The sequence below is a fragment of the Leopardus geoffroyi genome, chromosome D4 (assembly GCF_018350155.1).
Source record: "Leopardus geoffroyi isolate Oge1 chromosome D4, O.geoffroyi_Oge1_pat1.0, whole genome shotgun sequence".
NCBI classification, from domain to species: domain Eukaryota; kingdom Metazoa; phylum Chordata; class Mammalia; order Carnivora; family Felidae; genus Leopardus; species Leopardus geoffroyi.
Window position 1 is genome coordinate 1,679,855 of NC_059342.1, and position 13,039 is coordinate 1,692,893.

Below are 13,039 nucleotides of genomic sequence, written 5' to 3' on the forward strand. Positions count from 1 at the left end.
TTGAGTGACAACCATCAGCGGTCACCTTTGACCTCCCCACTGGGCTCGGGTCTGCGGAGCTTTAAAAACCAATCACCAGGAGGGCCCTCCCCCACTGCCTTCTGGGGACCTGGGCGGGGGAATTCATTCATTCACCCCTCCCTCTGCCACGCCTTCAACGGCCCAGAATCAGGCAGCATGGCCTGGTGGTCAGGGCCCTCTGGAACCGCCCGGGAGTCTGCGTCCTGACCGGCACTTGCCAGTCAGGTGGCCTGGGGCAGGTGACTGGGAGTGCCAAGTTCCCGTCCGCAGAATGTGCACCCGTGGCCTGATGAGGACATCGTTCAGTAAACACTGGTGAGTGCGGTTCGGGTCCTGGAGCACGAGGCAGGGCTTCGGGCTATAGTGCAGGGGGCGGGGGGGGGGGGGGGGGTGGGCAGCGGACCAGGCCCTCCCTCTGCCCCCCGTGGCCAAGATGAGGCCCAGCATGGCCCCCACCGACAGAGCAGAGCTGGGGCTCAGCTGCACATACAGGGGTGTCTGCTGGGCGGTCAGGACAGGGCCAATGCGGGCTGGGGGAGCAGAGGTGCCAGACCTGACCGAGCAGGGTGGACAGGCCTTGAGAGGACCCTCGCGGGCAGTAACGCTGAGCTGAACCCCTGCTTCACCCCTGCCTGGGGATTACCTCCACCAGGCCTCCTCCAGAAATGGCCTCCCTGGAGCCCAAGGGCCTATGATGGGGCTGCCAGGCCCCAGGCCCTTCCCTGGCCACGTCCAGGGCTTGCCCTAGGGCCGACCAAACGAAGAAATGACTGCCAGCTGAACGAATGAGTGAACGTGCGCAAACAAGCAGCGGGGCGCGGTCCGCCCTCCCCGCTCAGGCTCCTGGACCTCCCATCTCTTCCGAGGGGCCAGGGTCTGGCCAGCACAGGGACACTGTCGCCCAGGGCCGGCGCGGGGGGACGAGCGCCGCCTGCCACGGCCTGCGGGGGGCGCCGGCCCCAGTGCCAGCGGCTGCGGCCTTGCTGGGCGGGGGACTCCGGCCGCAGCCGCGCCGCCCGCTCCCTGATGGTAAATTGCACAGGGTGTGGAGCGGGCCTCCAGGAAGCCGTCTGGCAGGCTGGGCTTCGGCAAATGGATTGCCAATTAATCAGCATTTATTTATGAGAACGTTTAAACCATTATTAATGTAGTGTAAATACGGAACCGCTGGCGGCCGGGGCGGGCGGGTGGGGGCCATGTGCGCGGGCGGAGGCTGCCGCATTCCTGGGGCCCGGTCCGCCCTCCCGGCCGGGGCCCCCAGCCCCGGGGGCTGCAGGTGATGCCCCGCTGCCAGGGCCGCCCCCCACGGGCCCCTCACAGACAGGGCTTTCAACATGTTCTCACCTAAGACGCTGAGCAGGACGTGAGGGTCGGGTCCCTGTCATCCGTCACTCAGCAGAGGTCTGGCAGCAGCCCGGACCCCTTGGCCGGCGCGTCCCCGCCTTGTCCCCCTCCCCTCTGCTCCTCTCCCTGCTCTGCACCCACTGAGACCTGGCCTGAGTCTGGGCGCTGGGAGGGCGGGCGACGGGCGGGCCACCCCAGCCCCTCACCTCAGGCCAGCTCAGGCCCTCCCGGCGATCTCTCTCTTCCCTCCAGGGATGCAGTGGGCGCTGTGGGCCTCCCACCACGTGGGGCCGACCTGGGCGCGGCCGGGAGCCTCCCTGTGGGGTGCGCTGGAGGGCCCCACAGAGGTGAGACCTGATCACTGACCAAGCACCGCAACCCTCCTTCCTCGGTGCCACCTGGGCTGGTTTTCTTTGCCATCTGCACCCATTTTACAGATGCGAGACTGTGGCCAGGGAGACACCAAGAGCCCACCCGCAGCCCCTGTGGCTGGTTCCTCGGGGAGAACTGAAGCCCGGTTGGACTCCTCCACAGGTGGCCACGCATCTCTCTGTGATTTGTGAGTCTACAAACGCCTCCTGGGGTGTCCAGCGTCCCTGGTCATGAGCAGCCCTCTGTGCTGTCTGAGCGCCTCCATGAAGGGCTGAACATTCTAGAACAGGGTCGGGAGGAGCCGTAGTAGCCCAGAGGTTCCTGTGCACAGGAGAGAATCCGTCTGGCTTTGCTAGTGCGGAACATGGGTAACTGGAAACGGGTCCCCGCTCCGGGTAACTGGGAGGAAGGACGCTCCCCCGCTCTGGGTCACCAGGGCACTAGTTGCACAGGGCCCCTCGTGGTGTCGTGAGAGTCCGCCTCATGCTTGGCCCTCGCAAAGGGCAATGGCAGGGCGCTCAAGTCACAGACAGCTTCCGTGGCCCGGCCTCCTTGCTCGCAGCCACAGGGGCCATCCTGCCCATCCCTGACCTGGGAGTCGGGGCGACGGCTGCCAGGCTTGGGGCCAGTGTGCTGGTGATGTCCCCGTCAGACCCTGTGCCCCTCGGGGGTGGGGGGAGCATCCTCACCCCCTTCTCGCCCTCACACCTCCAGGGGACTCAGACGAGGGTTGTGGACTGACTGACCGACTCTTGGGGAATCTTCCGCTCAGACCACTCTCCCCAGGCTCCTCCCTTCTCTCTCTCTCTGCCCAGCTGGCCTCCGCCCCTGCACCCAGCAGCCCCCTGAGCAGGCCCAGGGCACCAAAGCCAGGACAGGGCTGTGGGGCCAGGACTGACACCACCCACAGCATCCCACGCACCACGGTGGGGGGGCAGGCCCCCCAAGTCAGGGTCTCGCCCACGGTCTCTCGGCAGGCACCCCAGGAGCCTGGGCTGCTGCTGTCCTGAGGCCCCCACGCCGCTGGGTCCAGCGGCTGGGGCGCACCAGGAGGGGAGAGAACAAAGAGGCGGCGTGCGCCCCTGTTTTCCGGCCCCTCCCCCGCCCCCCATTAGCTGAGCAGAACTTGTTTATATTACAGCAGGAATTATTCCAGCCCTAATCAGAGGCCCTGCGAGGCTTCGGCATTCGAGGTATTTCTTTACCCAAGGACACTCTCCAATCCTATAATTTCCATTTCCCCAGACGCCCCTGATTGAAAGCAAACATTTTATATTTGGAAAGGAAAAGGGCCGTGTGCTATTCATAGCTGGGCTGGCTGTCCAGAGGTGGGACTGGGGGGGCTGGGGGGTCAGATCCGAGAGGGCAGCAGGGGGCGTGGCTGGGTCCCTGGGCACAGGGGACACCCCAGAGCACCAGACTGGGGGAAAGGGTCGGTGGCCCTGCAGGAGGGGATCCTCCTCATCACCTGGCCAGGTAGCTCCCACCACATTTCTAGAGGAGGACCCGAGGCCCCCACCCCATGGAGTACGGTAGTGGCCCGTGGGGGCCCATCATGGGGGGCAGAGGCCAGGAATGGCCTGAGGCACTTTGAGAAGCCCGTGATCACAGGGACCCTGGTCTCCACCTGGGGTCTGCAGGGTACAGCTCCCCCCGCCCCCACCACCACACTCCCTCCCAGGTTAACTCACCTGCTGGCCTCTCTGGGACCTTCAGAGGCCACCTGGCCCAGCATCTCCTCTCCCCTCTGTCCCCTGACGTGGGAGACGTGGCCTCTCTTGGCTCTGTCCACCTGTCCTTTACTGGGGGGGGTGAGAGCCCCCCAGACTCAGAGCTGATGTGGTAGGATGCTGCTGAGTTTTGTCTGAGAAGCCTCTGTAAGTCCTCTGAAGTGGCCATTCTCGCTATTCCCGCCTCGTGGAAGAAGGAACAAGTCCCGCCTGCTTCCATCCCTGCCTCCTGGAGCCGGCAAAGGTCACACCCGCTTCTCAGTTGAGGGAACGAATCCCTGGGCAGCAGGGATGTGACGAGAGGCGGCAGATTTTGCCCCGTAGAGATCTGTGTGGTGGAATTCTTAGGAGACTGCATTCACTATTTCTTAAAACTCAATTTTTATTTTTATCCAAGTAACGCATGCATAGTTTTGCTAGCTGCTTTAAATAGAATTGACATACAGTAAAATGCTCATCTGTAAAGTGTAAAAGGTGATGACCTTTACAAACAATTCACCCATTTAAAGTGTAGAGTTCAGTGAGGTTTGGTCTATTACATTGCTAATTATTTTTAATTGTGGCAAAGTATGTACAACGTAAAATTTGCAATTTTAGCCATTTCAAGTGCACGATTTAGTAGCATTGCTTACATTAGTGTCCTGTGGCCACAGAAACCCTCCCCCGTTCGTGCGCTCTCTCTCTCTCTCTCTCGAAAATAAAAAATAAGCATAAAAAATTTTTTTAAACACATGAATTGCCCAGCCCCTGGTGACCTGTAGTCCCCTTTCTGTCCCTGTACATTTGCCTCGTCTGGGTCTTTCGTCCAAGTGGAATCCCGCAGTATTGTAGTCACTTCGTTTACCACGATGTCCTCAAGGTTCATCCATGCTGGAACAGGTGTCTGAATCTCCTCCTTTTTTAAGGCTGAGTAAGAGGCCGTCGTGCGTATGGACCGCATCCTGTTTATCCACCCGTCAGGGCCAGCAGGTTGTTTCCCCCTTGCGGCTGTTGCGAGCGATGCTGCTCAGAACATTGGCGTAACGTGTCTGCTCCGGTCCTTGTTTTCAGTTTGTGTGTGTACCTGGGACTGAAATTGCTGCACCATACGGTGACCCTGCTCAGTGTTTTTGACAAACTGCCAACCTGTGAGCGGCTGAGCCATCTCCCATTATGCCAGCTTCCAGCTTCTCCACGTTCTAACGCTCGTCGTTTTCCATTTGCTGCTTAGAGCCGTCTTAGGAAGTGTGAGGCGAGGTCTCGTTCTGGTTCTAATTTGCATTCGCTAACGACGAATGATGTTAAGTGTCTTTTCAGGTGCTTGTGGGCCATTCGTAGATCTTTGGAGAAATGTGTGTTGACGTCCTTTGCCCAATTTTCACTTGGGTTGTTTGTTGTTTATTGTTGAGCTTGTAGGAGTTCTTTATATATTCTGGCTACAAAGCCCTTATCAGGTATATGATTTGCAAATATATTCCTCCATTCTGTAGGTTCTGTTTCTACCTTCTTGGTGAAGTTGATACATTTTGACATGCACGTACACATCTGTCTGTTTGTCTGTCTCTCTGTCTCCATCTCAGTCTCTCTATCCCTCATCTGTCTATCTTCGTGGAACCCTCACTGCACTCAGGATACTGAACATGTCCAGCACCCTGGAAAGTTCGTTGTGTGCAGCATTTTTTTCCTCTATATACTTATGTGGAAATTCATTCATGATATTACATGTATCAAAGCTTCATTCCTTTTACTGCCAAGCAGCGTTCCATGGGAGCAATATACCAGAGTCTGTGTACCATTCAATCATTGAAGGACATCTTATCTACGTTGATTTCCAGATTTTGGCTGCTACTTCTGGTTGGTAACGCTGCTCTAAACATTTCCTATGTAAGTCTTTGTGTGGACTTCTATTTTCATTTCTCTTGGGTAAATACCTAGGAGTGGAATTGCCGGGTCATAAACACATTCTGTGTTTAGCTTTTTTGAGGAACAAACTGTTTGCCAAAGTAGCCCTGCCATTTTATATTCCCATCAGAGTGTAAGAGGGTTTCAGTTTCTCCACGTCCTCGCCAATGACTGCTGCTCTGTCATGGCAATTAGAGCTACTCTAGTGGGTGAGAAGTGGTATCTTGTAGTTTTGATTGGCATTTCCCTGGTGGCCAATGATGGTGAGCATCCTTTTATTTATATTGGTTATTTGTATATCTGTCTGTTCAGATCCTCTGCCCATCTTTTAATTGGCTATTTGTCTTTTTATTACTGAGTAGTAGTCGTTCTTTATATATTCTGGATACAAGTCCCTTGTAAGATACGGGATTTGCAGGTATTGTATCCCACTTGGCAGTTGTCTTTTTACCTTTTTGATAGTGCCCTTTATTTAATGTTTTTTATTTGCCTTGAGAAAGAGAGAGAACGTGAGCAGGGAAGGGGCAGAGAAAGGGAGAGAGAGAATCCACACTGTCTGAGCTGAGATCGAGAATTGGACACTTAATCAACTGAACCACGTAGGCACCACTTGAGGTGCCCCCTTTGAAGCCCAAAAAGTTTTAATTTTGATTTTGATGATATCTAGTCTGTGTTTCTTCTGTTGCTTAGTCTTAGAACATCATATCTAAGGAACCATTTTCTATAGAAGGTTGGGAAGACTGACACTGATGTTTTCTTCTACAGCTTATATAGCTTTAGCTCTTATGTTGAGATCTTTGGTCCATTTTGAGTTATATTTTGTATGTGGTAAGAGGTGTAGGGGTCTCCCTTCACTCTTTGATGTGTTGGTATACAATTTTCCCAGCACCGTTTGTTAAAAAGACCATTCTTTCTCCATTGAATCATCTTAACACCCTTGTAGGAGATCAGTTGACTTAAAATGTGAAGATTTACCTCTGGACTCTCAATTCTGTTCCCTTGATCTATAGGTCTTTTCTGTGTCTGCATCACACTGCCTTCAGTGCTATAGCTTTAGAGTAAGTTTTGAAATGGGCAAGATTTTGTTTTTTTCAAGATTGTTGTTGAATTTCTATATGAATTTTAGGATCAGCTTGTCAATTTCTGAAAAGAACTCAGATGGGATTTTGATAGGGATTGTGTTGAATATCAGCATTGTATCAATATTAAGTCGTTCAGCCCACGAACATGGATGGGTTTGGTGCAAAACACATCTTTTTATTTAGATCTTCTTTCATTTCTTTCAGCAATATTTTTCAATTTTCAGAATAAAAGTTTTACATTACTTTTGTTTAACTTATACCCTAAATATTTTACTTTCTTTGATGTTATTATAAATAGAATCATTTTGAAATAGATTTGATTTTTATCTATTCATCTTGTATTCTGCAACCTTGCTGAACTTGTTTATTAGCTGTAATAGATTTGAGAGGACTCCTTAGGATTTTATGCACACCACACCCTGCCATCTGTAACTGGAGATAGTTTTACTTCTTCCTTTTAACCTAGATGCTTTTTATTTAACTTTTTTGTCCAATTTCCCTAGCTAGAATCTCCAATACAAGTTAAATAGAAGTGGTGAGAACAGACGCCCTTGTTTTGTTTCTGATTGTAGGCGGGAAATACTTGTTTTTCACCATTACCTATGTAGTTCATTATGAGTTTTTCATTTTGGTGTTTATTAACTTGAAGTAAGTTACTTCTGGGGCATGTGGGTCACTCAGTCGGTTGAGTGTCCGACTTTGGCTCAGGTCATGATCTTGCAGTTCATGAGTTTGAGCCCTGCATCAGCCTCTGCGCTGACAGTGTGGAGCCTGCTTGGGGCATTAGCGCGCGCGCGCTCTCTCTCTCTCTCTCTCTCTCTCTCTCTGATCCTATCCCACTTGCATTCTCTCTCAAAATAAATAAACTTTTAAAATTTTTTAAAAAGAAGTAATTTACTTCTTAGTTTGTTGAGTATTTTTATGGTGAAAAGGTGTTAGATTTTGTCAAATGCTTTTTCTTCATTAATTGAAATGATAATGTGGTTTTTTCCCCTTCATTCTATTGATGTGGTATACTATGTTAACAGATTTTCAGGTGTTAAACCAACATTGCATTCTTGGGATAAACCCCACTTGGTCATGGTGCATAATTCTTTTCATACATTGCTGGATTCTATTTAATAGTATTTTGTTGAGGATTTTATGTCTATATTCATAAGAAAATGTAAGCGAATAGTATATCATTTTCTTTTCTTGTGATATTCGTCTGGTTTTGATATAAGGGCAATACTAGTCTCATAGAATTAGTTGGAAACTGCCCCATTCCATTTTATTTTAGGAAGCATTCATGAAGAATTCATAGTAGCTCCTTTTCAAATGTTTGGAAGCATTTACCAATGGAGCCATTTGGTCTTGGACTTTTCTTTGTGGAAGTTGTTTGATTACTAAGTCAATCTCTTTGCTTGTATAGGTGTATTTAGATTTATTTCTTCTTGGGTCATTTTTAGTTGCTCTTTCTAAGAATTTGTCCATTTCATTTGTGGCATATAGTTGCAGCTGTTCACGGCATTCTCTTATAATTATTTTTATTTCTATAAGGTTAGTAGTTATGTCCCCATTTGCATTTCTGACTTTAGTAATTTGAGTCTTCTCTCTTTTTTTCTCTTTGGTCTAGCTTAAGATTGGTCAATTTTGTGGATCTTTTCTGAGAACAAACACTTGGTTTAGTTGATTTTTCTATTGTCTTTATGTTCTCTACTTCATTAATGTTCACTGTAGTATTTATGATTTCATTCCTGTTGCTTGCTTTGGGTTCAGATGGCACTTCTTATTCTAGGTTCTCGAGGTGGAAGTTTATTGATTTATAATCTTTCTTCTTCTTTCCTGTAAGTCATACCTGTAAACTGCCCTCGAAACACTACTTTAGCTGCATCCCAGAAATACCCATGCGTTATTTTTAATTTTTTATTAATCTCAAAGTATTTTCTAATTTCCTTTGGGATTTCTTCTTTGAGCCATTGGCATTTAGTAGTGTGTTCTTTAATTTGTATATATTTGTGAATATATATACATCCTATAGCATGTTCCATGTATACTTGAAGAAAATGCATATTCTGTTCCTGTTAGATACAGTGTTCTATAGGTATGAGTGAACTCTAGTTTGTATGTATTCTTGTTCAAGTCTTCTGTCTCCTTGTTGATCTTCTGCCTACTTGTTCTATCCATGATTGAAAGTGTAGTCTTGAAGGCTCTGATGATTAGTGTTGAATTGTCTATGTTACTCTCCATCAACCTTTGCTTTATATATTGCAGGGCCATAGTTAGGTATGTATATAATTGTTATAATTTCCTTATGGATCAACAGTTTTACCATTATAAAATGTCCCTCTTTGTCCCTAGTACAAAATGTTAAAGCTACTTTACTTGATATTAAATAACCACTCCAGCTATCTTACAGTTGGTGTACACATGATAGAGCCTTTCATCCTTATGATTTTAACCTATTTGAATCTCTGAATCTAATGCTGTGTCTCATATAGCCAACATATAGTTGGATGATTTTTTTTATCCACTACGACATTCTCTGCTTTTTGAATGGATTGTTTAATCCATTCACAGTTAATGTTGTTGTTGATATAGTTGGACTTACATCTGCCATTTTACTTTTTGTTTACTCCATGTCTGCTTTACTACTTTTGTTCCTCTCTTCCTCTTAATTCTTTCTTTTGCATGAAGTGAATGTTTTCTAGTATCACATTTTCCTTTTTTTAATGACTCTTTTTCTATATTTTTTTTGGTTACTACTTTAGCGGTTGCTCTAGGGCTTACCACACATATCTTATAAAAATCTACTTTGTATTTCTACTAACTTCATTCCAGTGTGATATAGAAATAATATTCCTAAATAAATCTATTCCCTCCCTACCCTTTTGTTCTATTGTTGCTATACATATTAAATTTATATGTGTTCCAAATCAAATAGTACATTGTTATAATTGTTGTTTTATACTAAGAAGAGAAAAGAAAGCGAGTATGTATTTACTGAGTTGTTCTATTTGTCTTATTATTTACCATTTCTGTTTTTTAAATTGGTACACGCAGGTTTGAGTTACAATCTGGTGTCATTTCCTTACTCCAATGTAACTCCCCTCCTATCCACCTCATTTATGTTATTATTGTCAAATATATGACATCTGTGGCTCAGCAATGCATTTATATATGTGCTGTTTCTTTTTTTTTTTTTACTTAAAAAATTTTTAATGTTTATTTCTTTTGAGAGAAAGAGACAGACACAGAGTGTGAGCAGGGGAAGGCAGAGAGAGATGGAGACATAGAATCTGAAGCAGGTTCCAGGCTCCGAGCTGTCAGCACAGAGCCCGACGTGGGGTTCGAACCCACGAACTGTGAGGTCATAACCTAAGCCAAAGTTGGTCGCTCAACCAACTGAGCCACCCAGGCACCCCACATGTGTTGTTTCATACAACTGTTTTTTAAATCAGCTAAAAGAAGAAAGAAGAAAATAATATGTATTCTGGTTTGGTTTTTTTTTTTGGTAAATAATTACATAATTACTCTTTAACAGTGCCTTTTTATTTTTCATGTGGATTAGAATTTTCATTTGGATTTACTTCCTTTTAGCCTGAAAAGCTTCTTTTAGTATTTCTTATAAGATGGGTCTGCTAGAAGAAAATTGGCTCAGTTTTTGATTACCTGAGAATGTTTTTATTTCACTCTCATATTTGAAAGATAGTTTTGGCAGATAGAAGATTCTGAGTTAAACAGTATGTTTCTTTCAGCACTTTGAATATGTCATACCACTGCCTTCTAGCCTCCATTGTTTCTGATAAGAAGTCGCCTGTTATCTTATTTGGATTCCTTTGTATGTGATAAGTCAATTTCTCTTGTTGCTGTCAAGATTTTCTCTTTGTCTTTGTTTTCAGCAGTTTTACTCTTGGTGTGGATTTCTGTGTACTTGTCCTGATTGGACTTGTCTGAGCTTCATGAATGTGTAGACTAATGTTTTTCAGCAACTGGGAAATTCTTGGCCATTATTTTTCCTAATATTATTTCTGTTTTCTCCTCTCCCTCTCCTCCTAGAATTCTATTACATGTATGTTCGTGTACTTAAAGGTGTCTCAATTTTCTCTGAGACTCTTCCACTTTCTCCGTTCTATTTTCTCTCTCTTCTTTGGATTGTGTAATACCATTAATCTGTCTTTAAGTTCACTAATTCTTCATTTGCTGGTTCAAATCTGTTATTTAGCCCCTCTAAGAAAAATTTTCATTTCTTTTATTATACTTCTCCAGAATTTTCATTTGGTTCTTTTTAATACTTTACGTGGCTATTGATATTGTCTATTTGGTGAAAGAAACATTGTCTTTATATCTTCCTTAAGTTTCCGAAGCATGGTTTCTTTCAGTTCTCTGAACATATTTATAATGGCTGTTTTGAAGTCTTAGTCTGTTGCATATGACATAATGACCTTCTTAGAAGCACTTTCTTTTTTCTTTATATCCTATGTAAATATATTCTTGTTTCTTTGTATGTCATGATTTTTTGTTGAAAATTAGACACTTTAGGTGATATATTACAGCAACTTGGATCACCCTTCCTCCTCTCATGACTTATTTTGCTCTTTGTTTTGTGATCTGGCTAGGCAATTTTAGTGAAGTCTGCTTTCACCGAATGAAGCCATCGCTGTTGCTCCTCTGGGGACAGAGCCTTGAGTGTGTACACAGTTCCCCTAGAATGGCAATGCCTTGGCAGGGCTCTCTCTGATCACCTCCTTCTCTAAGTTCCGTCAGGCTGTCTTCATGTGATGTTACTCCCCATTTCTTCGGTGCAACTAATCACCAACAGCTTGCGTTATAGTTTTTGACAATGCCCTGGGCCATGTGCTCCTCAGCAATCTGATCCAATTCAGTGTAGACAGGACTAGATTTGGAAGCAAGTCTTTGAGGTTTGTTTTGTCCTCAGGCTGTCTCTTAGCCATTTATTTCTCTAGTTCTCTCTAGGCTTATGAACTAGATGGCCTGTGGTTTAGCTTTTTGCTCCTAAGAGGAGCTGTTGTTGAAAGCCACCTTAAGCTTAAACTTCTCCATGATTATTTTTTTTTTTTTCAAATAACATCGGTTCCTTTGTGGAGAGCTTTGGAGCTCTCTTTTCTTATGGGAAGCCTCTTCTCCTAAACGATGTCTCTGACCCACTACTCTGGACCCCAATTGGGGCAGTAGCCTCTGCTCTGCACGACTCTTCTTTCTTGGTCTGGGAGCTCTGCCCTAATCTGGGGCAAGGGTGGTGAGGGCCTTAGTATTCTTGGCTGGCTGTACTTAAGGTAGAGCCTTTTTACTATGAGTGGAGGTTAGTGGAGGAAGGAGCTCCTGATACCTTGGCCACACTCACCAGGAATTCCTCAACTTGAAACTGGAGGGCATTAGAAATGCTGGTGGCCTGCCCTTCCTGGCGAGGTATATTAAGATTTGTTTGGGAGCTAAAAAGAAGGGAGGGCACCATCTTCTTGGCCACATTTACCCAAAGTAGAGCTTCTATCAAGCCGAGAGTGAAGAAGGAAAGAAAGAATGGGCCATGGTTCAAATGCCACAGATTCTTGCTGTTCTTACCAAGTTTTAGTATGTTTCCTCGAATAAACTTTTCTTCATTTATTATATGCCCTCAGGACAATTTCCAGAGACTTTAAATAATTGTATTTTTAAAGTTTATTTATTTATTTTTGAGAGAAAGAGAGGAAGAGAGAGGATTCCAAGCAGGCTCAACACTGTCAGTGTGGAGCCTGAGATAGTACTCTATCTCATGACCGAGAGGTCACAACCTGAGCTGAAATCAAGAGTTGGACACTTAACCAAATGAGCCACACAGATGCCCCAATAATTGGGGTTTTTAATAGCTTTTACCAGATTTGCTTTTTTTCCTCTGGTAAGTGAGTCCGTGGAGCTCCTCATGCTAACATCCAGCCATAACTTTTTAATGTACTGCCAAATTGTTTTTTGAGTGTTCGTACCGTGTTATGTCCCAACTAGTCCCAGTTCTGCTACAGTCTCAGTCTCTGGTCAGTCTTTTCAATTTTAGTCACTCTCATAGGTATGTAGTGGTATCTCCTTATGCTTTTAACTTTATATTCTGATGGCTAATAATGTTGGGCATCTTTGCATATGTCTATTTGACATCCATATATGTTCATTGGTGAAGTGCCCGTTTAAAGCTTTTGCCCATTATTAAGTTGAATTTTTCTTTGAGTTTTGAGAATTCCTTATCTACTCTCACTACAAGTTCTTTATAGGATATACGCCTTGCAAAGTTTTTCTCCAAGTCTGTAGCTTGTCTTTTCATTCTCTTAAGAGTGTCTATTGCAAAGTGGATGTCTTTACTTTTGGTGAAGTCCAAGTTATTAATTTGTTCTTTTATGAATGGTGCTTTTGGTGTTGTAGCTAATAAATCTTTGCCTATCCCAAGATCATTAGGCTTCTCCTAAAAGTGTGATAGTCAGGGGCTCTGCTTTTAAGTACATGATCCACTTTGAGTTCAATCGTAGATACGAATTTGGGATGGAACGTCAATTTTTTTTCCCTACTGACATCCAATTGTTTCAGTGTAGTTTGTTGAAAAGACTATCTTTCTTTCCTGAATTGCCTTTGAGCATTGTTAAAAGT